The sequence below is a fragment of the Falco peregrinus genome, chromosome 7, assembly GCF_023634155.1.
Source record: "Falco peregrinus isolate bFalPer1 chromosome 7, bFalPer1.pri, whole genome shotgun sequence".
NCBI classification, from domain to species: Eukaryota; Metazoa; Chordata; class Aves; order Falconiformes; family Falconidae; genus Falco; species Falco peregrinus.
The window spans coordinates 44,382,513-44,395,824 of NC_073727.1; the positions used below are offsets into that span (position 1 = coordinate 44,382,513).

Genomic DNA, 13,312 nt, shown 5'->3' on the forward strand with positions numbered 1-13,312 from the left:
CTCCTTTGGTCTTGCTGAGAGGAATAATTTATATTTAATAACTGGGAAGGAGGGAGTTTAAACACTAGTTTGCACTTTGGACTGGGGCAGGAATCATATGTGATAACGTGAAGACATGACTGTTCTGCTGCAGCAAGCTTATGAAGTTCTGCTACAGCCCTGCGGAGATAGGGCGTTATATTCTGTTCTCAATTACATTTGATTGTGACTCACTCATGATTTAGGTGGGGGCTGGTTTGGACCTTTCTTGGTTGAAGCAGATTATAGCATGTCTGTCTTGTGCCACTCTTCTCTGCATCCCGAGGTGGCAGTCAGTACTAGCGATGTGGCCAAACACAGCTGCACTGCAGAGTTGAACCTTAGACCAGTTTGGTCCTGCCTCCGAGAAGAGGGCTGAAACTGCCTTGTTGTAGGCACTGTGGTGTAGTATGGTCCAGCCCCAAACTGACTGTTTTAAATGAAGTCACAGTTACTGAACTAGATTAAAGTCAGAGACATTGTCTAAACAAGACTTCAAAATGGAACTTTTGCTCATATTTCATGTCCTGTTTTCCGTGGTTTAAAAAATGAATGGGGAAGCATCATGCATATTAATGTGGAGAAACTATGGATGTACTTGGTTCCTTTGGGTTGTACCTGGGCACTGTGTTAAGACACTGAAAAGTTTGCTTCCTTTGGTTCGGTTCTTCTGAAGTTTGATCTGAGGGTAGTGAAATAAGCTTGTCTTAACTTAACATGTAGCTTTAAACCACTGCAGCTATAAGGAAAGAGGAATTTGTAAGCATTTAGGCAGAATGAAACTTGCAAGATCTGCCTTGTTGCCTAAATAAAAGCTAATCACCTCCCCCCTCCTTCCCCCTGCCAAAAACCCACCACCACCCAACCCAAACAACCACCAACCAACCAATGTTCTCTCCATGTTCATCCTCTCCCTGCTCCAGCATCCGAACTATGCGAAATTAAGGTATTGAATTTGTCTTTTTTCAGTCCATAAGGATTTCTAGTAGCTGATTGTCCAGGGGAAAGAATTGCCTGGCTCTTATGAACAGGGAAACAGAGGTACCTTTCTGGAAATTACCAGGAGTGGTATTGCAGTTTCTCAGAATTACAGAATGGTTGAGCTTAGAAGGGGCTTACGGAGGTTATCTGGTCCAACCCTGCTGCTTAGGCAGGGCCAGTTGCTCAGGAGTTTTTAAATATCTCCAAGGATGGAAACTACACAGCCTCCCTGGGCAGCCCATGCCCCTGCTCAGTTATCCTCAAGGTAAAAATCCTGTTTTCTGATGTTCAGAGGGGGAACCTTTTGTGTTTCAGTTTGTGCCCACTGTCTCTGGTCCTGTTACTGGGCACCACTGAAGAAAGCCTGGCCCAGTCATCTTTGCACCCTCCCTTCAGGTATTAATACACATTGATGAGATGTCCCTGAGCCTTCTTTTCGCCAGGCCAAACAGTCCCAGCTCTCTCAGCCTTTCCTCCCAGGAGAGGTGCCCCAGTCCCTTTATCATCATTGTGTCCCTTTGTTGGACACTCTTCAGTATGTGCATGTTTCTCTACACACAGGGGAGCCCAGAACTGGACACAGCCCTCCACATGTGGCCTCACCAGTGCTGAGTAGAGGGAGAGGATCACCTCTTTCAACCTGCTGGTGATACTTTGTCTAATGCAGCCGAGTTTCCACTGTAAATTAGCCAAGATCATGGAAAACATTCATGCATGTTGCTCAAAAAGCTAAATAATATTGGGGGTTTTTGGCCCCTCTTGAGTTTTGTGCATCATTTGCAGATGGCACCAAGTTGGGTGCGTTGATTTGCTTGAGGGTAGAAAGGCTCTGCAGGGGGATCTGGACAGGCTGGATCAGTGGGCTTGAGCCCAGCTGCGTAAGATTCAGCAAGGCTAAGTGTCAGCTCCTGCACTTGGGTCACAACAACCTGGTGCAATGCTACAGGTTTGGGGAAGAGCGGCTGGAAAGCTGCCTGGCAGAAAAGGACCTGGGGGTGTTGGTCAACAGCTGACTGAATATGAGCCAGCAGTGTGCCCAGGTGCCAAAGGCGGCTAACAACATCCTGGCTTGTATCACAAATAGTGTGGCCAGCAAGACTAAGGAAGCAATTGTCCTCCTGTGCTGGGCACCGGTGAGGCCACACCTGGAACCCTGTGTCCAGGTTGGGGCCCCTCACTGCAAGGCAGACACTGAGGTGCTGGAGCGTGTCCAGAGACGGGCAAATGGAGCTGGGGAAGGGTCTGGAGCACAAGTCTGATGGGGAGTGGCTGAGGGAATGGGGGTTGCTCAGCCTGGAGAAAAGGAAGCTCAGGGGAGACCTTACCATTCTCTACAACTACCTGAAAGGAGGTTGTAGTGAGATGGGTGTTAGCCTCTTCTAGACAACTAGCGACAGAACAAGAGAAAAAGTCCTTAAGTGGCATGAGGGGAGGTTTAGATTGAATATTAGGAAAAAAATTTTCAGGGAAAGGGTTTTCAAGCATTGAACAGGCTGCCCAGGGAGGTGGTGGAATCGCCATCCCTGGAGGTATTTCTGTCCCTGGAAGTATTTAAAAGATGTGTAGATATGGCACTTAAGGACATGGTTTAGTGGTGAGCTTGGCAGTGCTACATTAACTGTTGGACCTGATGATTTTAAAGGTCTTCCCAACTTAAATAAGTCTATGATTATTGATGGACTTCTGACCATTGGAGTATATGAGTGCAGAATAAATACAGCGGAACACAACGTGCCTGCTTTTGCAGCAAAAGCCACAGCCTCACTATTGTGAACTGACCGTGTGCTCGGGTAAGCTGCCTTGACTTCTTGATACACTTGTCTGCAAGTACTGCTTACTGCTCACTATGCTGCAAACCTTATGTAACGTATGGTACGTAAGAGCCTTTCTCTGGGAAGCTGACATTTTAATGGCATCAGTACTGAGTTCTTTTTTCTCCCTTGTTGATTATCAGGTGGAAGAGCTCCAATAGCTGTTCTCGATAGTAATATATAGGTTACTTTGGGCTGCGGTGTGAATTATTGGATGCACGTGCTTTTCCCCCCACCCCTCTACCTCTCATGACTTTTTAGGGCAGCGACTTCACTTATGGGAACAAGAAGTTTAAGACAGTGACCTAAAGCGTGGCCATATTTCTGGTTTTGGGGAATATGAGGATATGAGTGCAGTTGAAAGACTTGCAGGAGCAGACTCTACTCTTTCTAATATCTATACGCTAGAGCTTCTGACTTCCTTTGCTGGTGAGATTGATTACTGAAAATCAAATGCATGAAGAAAACTTAAAAGAACACTAAAATAGATAGCTGTAACTTCCAGCACTTGATAAAGCAAATTAAACATCAGACCCCTTTTTCCTTTGCCTGTATAATCTTTAACATATGTAACTTGACCTTCTTCCAAATGTCTACATCTTTTTAAAGACCTGATCTGATGTTGCTACAGAAGAGTAGCTGTTAAAGTATTAGCTGCAAGATTCTCCTCTAATACAAGTTTTTATCAAATGTTGTTGGGCTTTATGCTTATGTGCTCATCATTTGCTCACTCTAGAAATCTTGATTCAAAGTGAAAATGGGTTTTAATTAACCCGCTTCGTCCCTTTTCCTGAGGGAAAGGAAGGAAAACAAGGGGATATCTATGGGGGAGACATGTTCATAAATTATGTCAAGTTCAAGGGGAAGTGACAGTCCCCTCTCCGCATGGAGAGGGGAGGAGGCCTGAAGAACTTGGAGAAGTCTGTAAGTCCATAGCCACCTGCAGCCTAGGTATTTCAAGGGAGGATCACTGCTCCATAGCCCTTGTGATCAACATTATTCTTAACCAGTATGGCCAACCCTAGCAGAAGGAGCCATACTTACATCTTCAAGGACTTTATGGCAGCTGCTTTGCCTATGTATATGTCACACTAAAGCTTCTCTCCTCCGTCCTGTGGAGTTTTTTGCTATGTGAAGTGGTTGTATGTGGCTGTGAGAGATGACCACTAAGTAAGGGTGTTTCTTGGCTCAGGTATGCACAAATAATGTCCGAATGACTCCTTTACCAAGGAGGAAGCATGTAGCTTTATTTCCTTTCCTTCCTATTTGTTATAAATTGCTAATAATACTAGGAAGGTCTTTCCCAGAGAACTGATGGGGCTCTGATCTGGAGAGGGACCATGTAGAGAACAAGTGTGTTGCCATTGGGTGATAGTGTAATTGGTTGAATAAGCTGCTGCAGATGTGTAGTTACAGCTAATAAATAATAGTCCTACATTTTGTTTCAAAGAACTACTGAAGTCCCTCACTGCATGAACACCGAATGAGAGGGAAAATATAGGTACCAGTGTAGGAAGAGAAATAAAGTGAAGTTGCAAGGAACTTATAGAAAGCAGATCTTTAAGAGCAGCTTTTACGCTTTTCTATGAAAAGCACTTAGACTTTAGATGGTTTGCTTCCCTACACAACCTCTCTTCCCTAGCAAAGAATAGAGATTTAACCCCCCCGGCTTTCTCTGTCTACGCACAGTGTGCGGTAGTAACCAGCTGATGTTTAGCAAGTAGGAGCACGTTGCAGATCACTTACCACTATTGTTGCCATTTGGGAGAAAATGCTGCTGTTGGTTTGGGAGAATGGTTTAAAATGCAGGATAGACCCATAGTGGTTCATGTCACAGCACTCCTGAGTGGTTATTTTTCTTTTTTACAGTAATGGCTTCTGTTAGAAGTTCTGGTGTATGGAGAAGTGTCAAAAATTTAGCTTTTTCAGATTGTTTCTTTTTCATTTTAATCTCATTTGAAGAGGGTGAAATCCATCCTGCATTTTTGGAATAATTTCTCCTACCCACCTCTTCTGCTATTCTTCTTTGTAGCTTATTGATTGAAAATCGAGGGGAAAAATCTGAAAAGCCTGAACTCCCAAAGACTAACGCACTTTCTTTGTTGATGAGGGTAAATTTGGAAGACGTTGATTGCTTAACTTACTGTGCATAGTAAATATAAATAGTGCTCTGTAGTTTGGGGGTTAAAAAAAGAAGACCCACAGATCTAGGAATAAATCACAGGCAATATCTTTCTGGCTTAATTGGAGAAAAACGTAGGTACAAGTTAGAAACTGCTGCTATGCAGAAACTTGTCTCATCTCTTGGTATGAAAGGTACATGTATCTGTTCTGACAAAAACCGGGCCTAAGTTGACTTCCCTAATGAGTACATCATGAATCCAGATATCCTGCCATGGTACAGTACTCCACAATACTCTGAATACTCTGTCACAGTGGCAAAACAACACAGTTAATGGGAAAAGATTGTAAAGTCCACAAGAATGAAAAAGAATGTTTCGTACTCTTGCATATATGTATAATGAGGTTTCAGGAATGTGCACTTCAGAAATACTGAGCAGGCTTCTATTTTAGTCTGTAGAGCATTTGGAAGCTGATATCTTGGGTGTTCCCTTAAATTAACTGTTGCAAGAAAATAATATTCTAGATGAAAATGCGCGAGAGGAAATAAGATAAAAATGAGTACTAATGGCTTGTAGAGACAGAGTTCAGGGCAATTCTAAAAGCAATGTTTCCTCTAATATTATGGTTAATGAAATTAGTGTTTGAATTGTGGATGACCAACGGGGTGGACAGAGTACTGAGAGTGTTATGCTAATTTTGTACTAATCAATGAAGTGATAACCTTTTCTTCCTCTTAGACAGGACTTGTTTTAAAAACATAATCTTCCATAAGCTGAGTGCTCATTGAATGGGGGGGGGCTATCTAAAACTTAGCCAAACCAGGAAACAGATGGTGAAGACTAGCTTTACAGTCGGAGAGGATAAAGCATTTTCTTTTTACAAAACTAGGGCTTTTTTGTTCAGTCTTATGTCCTGTTTTCTTACATTGGCAGCAGGCAGTTGTTCACAAATTGCCCTCTACCTGCAGTCATATCCTGAATAGACAAAGTTAAAACCTCTCATCAGACTTTAACTTGGGCCTTGCTGAAAAATCAGGCTCAAATCTTTTTGTGCAGGTTTTACTTCCTCAGGAGCTTTTTGGCATTCATCAGTCAGTTTTTGGTCTTGTTCATGATCTGGGCAGCAAGACTCTTGTGTGTATGCATTCTCAGAACTGCCATTGCCAGCAGGATTGGTATCTTGGAGGAGGGTGGGTGCTGGCTTGTGGTTTCTGCACTCAGATAAGTACTTCTTTCCCTGGCTTCCACCACACGTCCTACTGTGCCATCTCTGAGTGTGAGTTCGAAATGCTGGTGCCCAACTGGAAAGATGTGTTGGATCCTTTGGATTAAACTGACCTTGTCCTGCTCTACTACTGTGGTTTCATTCCTCTCTTTAGTTAGAGTTTTCCTTTGCACATCCTGTGGTTATGGAGCACTTTTGTGGTCATTGCATAGAAATGCTTTTTGTCATCTTGCAGGCTGTAAGGTTTTGTAATGCATGATTGCTCTCGAGAAAGCCATTGACTTAAAGTAAAATGTAGAAAGAGCTCTACAAAAAGACTCAGTTTGGAGAATGAAGAGGGGCTGGGCTAAGCTGAATGTATGGGTGGGATATGTCAAATAAGTTTCAGTTGTGTAGCAGTAACTCCACAGAGAAACCAACCTGCTGAAGTGTTACATGCCCATTTGTTTCTACTGCTACATTTTTGTGGTGCTGGAATATGAAAGTCATTCGAAGTAGTTATATATAGTTCCATGCATGGCATTTGAGCTGTAAGATGCATGACAAAAGCAGTCAAGATCTGCTATCAATATATACTTTCACCACATTCTACTGCCTACGCTGCTGCTGCATCGGTTTAAAATAGTAACCCCTCTTTATCCTGTTGCCCACACGATGTGAGCCCAGCTCTCTGGCAAGTGTGTAACCATCAGTTTTGCCTTCTTTTGTGATAGTTGGGAACTGCTGGTGAGATCGTGTCATTCCCACAGGGCCTTACGCAGTGGTCCAAAAACTTGGTTAGTTTGGGTGACTGTGGACTCAGTCCAGAAGTGGAAACTCAAATTTAAATACAATGTTGCTGGACCAATATCACTTAGAGTTGGGATTTTTTTTATACATACTAAGTATGAAACAGGCAGGAGTTGTCTGTTACACATACTTGCCAGGAGGAAGAAAAATTAAGATTACATATTCGGTGGAGGAAAAAAACCCCAGACCTTTGGGTGTCCTCCAGTTCCTGCCAGTGGGAGAAATGTGTTTGTTTTAGCATGACATGAAATAGGTTTGAAAAGAAATGTTTACATCTCCTTGTGTGGCCATGTCAGTTGTTCAGGATGATGTAAGCCACTGAATTTCCCTCTTAAATGTTTCTGCAGTTAACCAAATATATTTTTTTTTGGAGACGGCAAAGACATCTTAGATGATTACATGATTTGTTAATTGGGTACGGAAGTGGAGGAATTAAACAAAAAACATGCTGGACAGTGCTGATTTACAGGGACAATCCTTGGGGTCAATTTGTGATTGTAATTTTTGTTTGTTCCCTGGGCTCTGGTGAGGATGAAATTTCACCGTGCATGGTGCCAGTTTGGCAGCTAGGCAGCAGCCAAGTAATCAGAGGACAACCAAGTCCAATTTATAGTGCCACTTTCAGCAAAGCGGGTTAGCTGCCTGGGTGTTGTGTTTGGCTGTTTCTTTTTTTGTTTCTTCCTCCACCCCCGTAAACTAGCCCTCCTTCAGTATGGATGGGCCAGAGTAGGAGCTGCTGGAACATGCCTGTGGAACAAACCCAGTGAAGCCATGGGCTGTGCTTGCTGCTGGCACTCAGCTGCCATGAGTTTTGATGTACTCTGGGAGTGCCTTTGCAGGTAATGAGCCTCCAGACCCTTGTGACCTTCGCTTAGAGGCTTTTTTCTTTGCGAAACATTTACTGAGAGCCATAGAAAATGCCACAGTCTAAAACAGCTCTCTGTATTTAATGGGGTTTCCAAGTAATTACATGCTTCTTGTGGCTACTTATTAACGTGCTTCCCTCTTCCATACCCCATTAGCTATTTCCAATGCAAATGCTTCTAATGAAATCCTCACCTATTTCCAGTGAAAATGTTAAATAGTCATAAATGGGCTATATAATTTTATCTGTAAGCTGTGTAAAACCCAAGCAAACCAAAAAACCCCTGAAACACAAGAAGAAAAACTTTTCCTACCTTATAATAAAGTAGAAAATAATAATAAACTTCAGGAATGATAATGAATCATAATGAAACTAAGGATTTTCACCCAGGTGAAATGATCACTCAGATGGCTGCATCTTGGGTGATTTGTTTGATTTTATTAAATGGTAGTAGGAAGTGAGGGCAGCAGTTCAGGTATTGTAGATTCTTGTAGAGCAACTGTGGTGGTTAAATTTCTCTCATCAGAACTTAAAGGCTTTCTTAAGGATAACTTAAGAGACTGTCTTCTTTCTTAAGCATAACTTAGGAGACTGTCTTCCCCATGCCCATTGAACATCCCATTGAACACACAACTCTTAATATCTTCTGGCACAGCTCTTGGCTGTTTGTTTCTAGTGGGAAGTTGGTATAAGTTGCTATAAGTGAGTAGGATGAGGACAAAATATAAACTATCTCCAAAATGAATTATTTCCCTTACCCTACTTCCTTCTTTCTGACCTTTTCCTACCTACATTAAGGCCAAGGGACTTTCCAGGAATTTATTGCACAAACAAGCAGCTATAAAGCTTTTAATATTTATAGCATAATCTAGTTTGTTTTGATGTCCAAGATAGTTTTGGACAGAGCTTTCCAGTAAAAATAGCGCCACCGGCAAGACAGTATTTCCAAGCTCTCAATTTGCGTAAGAGTTCCTCTCTGCCTAGTAGGCTGTTGGCTTAAACTCTGCTTTGAAGCTGCTTAGACCACCCCAAGCAGCCCTTGCCCTTTAGCTTCACATTGGCTTCTTATCTCTGTAGAGGAAGAGGAGCCTGCTCTTTCTCCTTGCTTTTGAGTTTTGTAACTCTGAATTCACAGGTCCTGTTGGAGAGATGGGTGCGGACCTGCTGCACAGCCCTCCTGCCTCTCTGCTGCTGCCTGTGCCTGCCCTGGGCAGGGTGATGGAGGGACCAGAAGGTGGGGAGGAGCCCAGCAGCTAAAGCAGCAGTCCCTTTCTTCCTCCTGCTCAGGAGCTGAGCAGCAGGCCTCTGGTTCAGCTTTCAAAATACAAATATAGAATGTTTTTGGTTGCAGAAGAGATGAGTAGTTGTTCAGGTTTGGTTTTTTTTTTTAGAATTAATAAAATCAAAGTTAGGAAATACAAACCTTTAGGATCGAGTGCACCTTACTGTTTCCCAGTCAGAGTCTTGCCTGGGATGCTGCCGATGGGGCTGGGCATTAACCCTTGAAGCAGCAGGCTCCTGCTGAGCTCCGTGGCCCTCATGCCATCCTGGAGGAGCTGCTCTGTGGCTTTTTTCAGGGCTGGGTTGGATTTTATTAACAGCATCTGCACTGAGAGCTTCCTGCTGCCCTGTAGCCCAGTAGGGGATTTTCTTCCTCCTTCAGTGTGGCTTTTTCATGAGCTGGGAGCCAGGTGAGACTCACTCCCAGTTAGCAGGGAGAGACTGGTGTGGTGTGCTGGGTCATACACCTGGTCCACATCAACTGTGTGGGGCCCTGTGGTGAATAACCTGCACTCGACGGCTGTGACTCTGGTCCCGATGAGCTGTGGGTCAGAACTAGCTTGTGAGCGTACTCGAATAGCAAATGAATCTGGGGCTAGAAAATGAAAAACCAGAGTAGAAGACTAATGTGATAAGCATGAGTTGTTCTTTGTTTTGCAAAGTTTGTGGAAGTGTGGGAACAGTTTGGAGAGATGATGTGTCCCACAGCATGGTGTTAATGCAGAGGCAGCATGAGAGAGCCATTATTTAAAAAAAAAAAAAAGGTTTTGGAGCATTTGAGCTCCTCATGTGGCATGGCCATGATTCACCTAGTGCTGTGCAGAAAGGCCTGGGTTAGTGGTTGGACTTGATGATCTTAAAGGTCTTCTCCAACCTAAATAATTCTATGAAAGCAAAGTGGCAAGTAAGCTGGGGTTGTTGGGGAGAGACTGTGAAGTGAGGCAGACACCCGGGGATGCTCACGCATGGGTGAGCCTGGCCACAAGAAGTGCAATTGACTGGCGTTTGCTGTTGTGCGTGGGGTGGATATAGTCTGTGTGTGTGGAGTAAAGCTCTAGCAGGATGTGGAAGAGGCTCAGATTTCAATATCATGACTCATTTTCCCAGTGGTTGACCAAAAAGGGGGGAATGTGATGGGAAACCATGATGAGAAGTACTCCTGTTGGTGTCAAGAAATGGCAGTGAACAAAAAAAAATATAAAAAAATCCCAAACCATCACCAGCAATTTGAAGTTCAGAAAACCTGAATCACCCCTGGTAACTGAAGCACGTGATGTCTCCCACAGCTTGCTCCTGAAAATGTAGATAATGTTTTTTCCTCTAGTTTCCAGTGAAGTATTTAACATGTTTTCAAAACGCAGAAATTTTCAGGCACCCTCTGGTCTCACACAGTGCTTGCTGCTCACATAGCTGGGTGTGATCGGAGACATCTTGGCAAGAGTGGGCGAGTCTGGCAGTGTTGACTTGGGGCAGGAGCAAGTTGAGAGTTGCACCAGCCTGACTAGTTTAGTATGAGCTCTTCGGGTTAGACAGACATAACACGTTTACATCTTAAAATAAAGTGAAAGTAAATTATAAAAACAAAACAAAAACAAAAACAAAGCCATTAGTGGAAGAAGAGACGCTGCCAAAGCATGGTTCTCTGCTTGTTCTCCAGTACTCTTACCTACCTTGCACCCCCTAAGACAAAATCCCAGGTAGTGCCTGAAAAGAAAGAGGCACACTAGGTGACCCCAAAGGCTTTCTTCTCTTGGTCAAAGCGCCAGATCAAGCAACAATTCTGTTATTTTTCTGTAGCTCTTGAGTGGCTTCCAGTGATGACCAGCTCATTCAGTCTGTTGCTGCCTTCTCCCTTTGCTGAAGCAAGGTGACTGGTGGTGGCACAGGTGCTGCACATGCATTTGGGCCGCAGTTGTGTGCTCCTCTAAGTGGCTCAGATTTGGCTGTCCTTGCTGAGCACCTTGGGCAGTTTCTGCATTTTCACTCTTGCATGCCTGCAGAAGGCAGTGTTGTGTTCAACATGCTTGTGCTGCTTTCATACTTCAGGATAAATAAGCATTTCTCCTGCTAAGTAAACAGAGCTTCTCTGGCAAGAGATCCTGTCCAAGGCAGCACTAGGTGTGATTCTTCTTTTTACTTTTTGTGTCAAATATGTTAGGTTTATTAGATCGGTTTCTGATTTGTGGCTGCAAGGGTGAAATGAAAATAGGATGCTGTTTATGAAGAGGATTCAAGTGAACATTTGAACAAATGAGAAAAGGCCAAGGAAATTAGAGAAGTAAAAACAGGCGCTATTTCTTCATCTTTGAGCAGTGCTAAACCAAAAATACACCAAGTGAATGTGTATGCGTTTTGCATTTGTGTGTGGGTTTGTTTTTTGTGTTTTTTTTTCCCTCTCAGCCTGCTGTCTGGAAACTTTTAATATTATTTTCCTACAAGTTTCCAGGCAATAAGAATATCTTGAACTTTCAAAATGTAGCTGCAGGTAATTTTGAGGGACGGTTATGATCAAGCTGCTGCTTATTGTGCTGTTGTATCTGGGAGAGCAGACTGCTTGCAACATCTGGCTTTTCTGTTCCCAGTCCTCCCACTCTAAAACCAATGCACATCATATCAGGTGGCTTTCAAAATGATGAGCTCGTCACTAGATCCTCTTTTCACTGCCCTGTTTGGTGCAACTTTTGAGAACAATGTAAAATGGATTTTTAAAGGCTGGGGATATATACCACAGTATATAAGCACAGGTAGATATAATTATTGATAGGTTTGAGAACCGGAGCCATTGTAAGGTAACGGATACACCGTTTTAGATGAAAAGTGCATCAAATAGAGATTGTGTTGATATGTACTTGGACTATTAATTATGTGTTTGATTCAGAAATGCACAAAGCACCATTTGTGTGCAACTTCAGTAAAGTTCACGTGGAAAAGCTGAATCATCCAAGCCATCTGAATGATGTGCACTCTTTGGTGGTTGTTTTCTTCAGCAGGCAGCTGGTGATCTCTCTTCCTGTATTTGGGGTGGGGGGGAAGAAAAGGAAGATGGGAAGGAGCCTCCATGGGAGGGGAAGCCTCTTGGTTCATATGTGCAAACTTTATGATTTTCCTGAGAGATCTCTAGATTTGTGGTAAGTTAAAACTTTTTCAGAGGATTGAAGAGGCAATATATATTACAACTAGGTTACCAGTGGTTTTATTTTGAAATAGTAGTGCTTTATCCACTTCCCAGAAACCATTTGCTTAGTATAAGTTATATTTCAACTGGTGATTCATGGGGAGGACATGGGAGTTGTGCTAGGGCTGGGGATCCTTTAGACTGGGTGGCTTCTGTGCTCCTGCTCCCCTCTCGAAATCCAGAGGTGAACTGTGAGATTTGATGCCTCTCAGCCACCAGCCAGAAGATGACAACTCTGCTTCTCTTGTGCTGCCTGTGTTGTAAACTTAATACTTAATGTGTATGTTTACCTGCCTAAGCTCAGTGGTAGTGAAGGGCTGTCTAATGCTGCAAAGGATTCCAGCTGAGGAGTGGGGGCCACAGGTGACAGGCGTGGGGGCGATAGTAGTTTTGCAGACACTCCCCCCGCACACACCCTACAGCTACATGATCTTTAGTTTTTTGTATGTAGGATGTATCTAGTTTTCTGTGGGATGTTTTGTTTAATTGACGTTGGCAAACAAATTAACTGTTTTTAATGCTCTATCCTTTTATTACAGTCTTATCTATTTAGATCATAAGTTGTGGGGGGTTTTGTTGGTGGTTGGTTTTTTTTTTTGTGTGTGTGTAGCAAGCCGTATCTTACAGCTGTAACTTCCTGAGCATGTTGGGTCAGTGATTTAATTGGTCTCTAGGCACTTTCATACTGAATTGTAGTAATACAGCTCAAAAGGCCTAAAGAGCAGCAGAATGGAAAAAGCAACACAAAGAAGCTTTGCTCAGAGATCTTCTTGTTGGCTTGATTTTCTTTTCTGTTCTTTTTCTTTTCCACCCCTCCATCCCAAGTTGAAGAGGGACACAACCAGCAGGCATTCAAATCTTCTTTTGTCTGCACCAAACTCTGTGACTGTGTCAGTATGAATAATAATCTGCCTGGGAAATGATGGTGAATTGCTTGTATTTCTAACCAACAACTGTTCTAACACAGAACAGAAAAAAAGGGTCAGGACTACTCTTCTCAGCAGGTTCTTCAAGAGAGTCTCCTGCTGACTGTGCTGGGGGGCA

The 13,312-nt window shown here is 43.2% G+C and overlaps 1 protein-coding gene across 2 annotated transcripts in view; it reads left to right on the forward strand.

Annotated features, from left to right (window-relative positions):
- The first annotated feature begins 11,902 nt into the window (after positions 1–11,902).
- The window catches only part of IPCEF1 (interaction protein for cytohesin exchange factors 1), an 85,416-nt gene continuing 84,006 nt past the window's right edge, over positions 11,903–13,312 (forward strand). Inside the window, exon 1 of one of the 2 annotated variants that reach the window (XM_055809746.1) lies at positions 11,903–12,221. The gene's annotated coding sequence lies outside the window, so the exon portion shown is untranslated. The remainder of the gene's footprint in view (positions 12,222–13,312) is intronic. The other variant, XM_055809748.1, reaches the window with a different exon arrangement.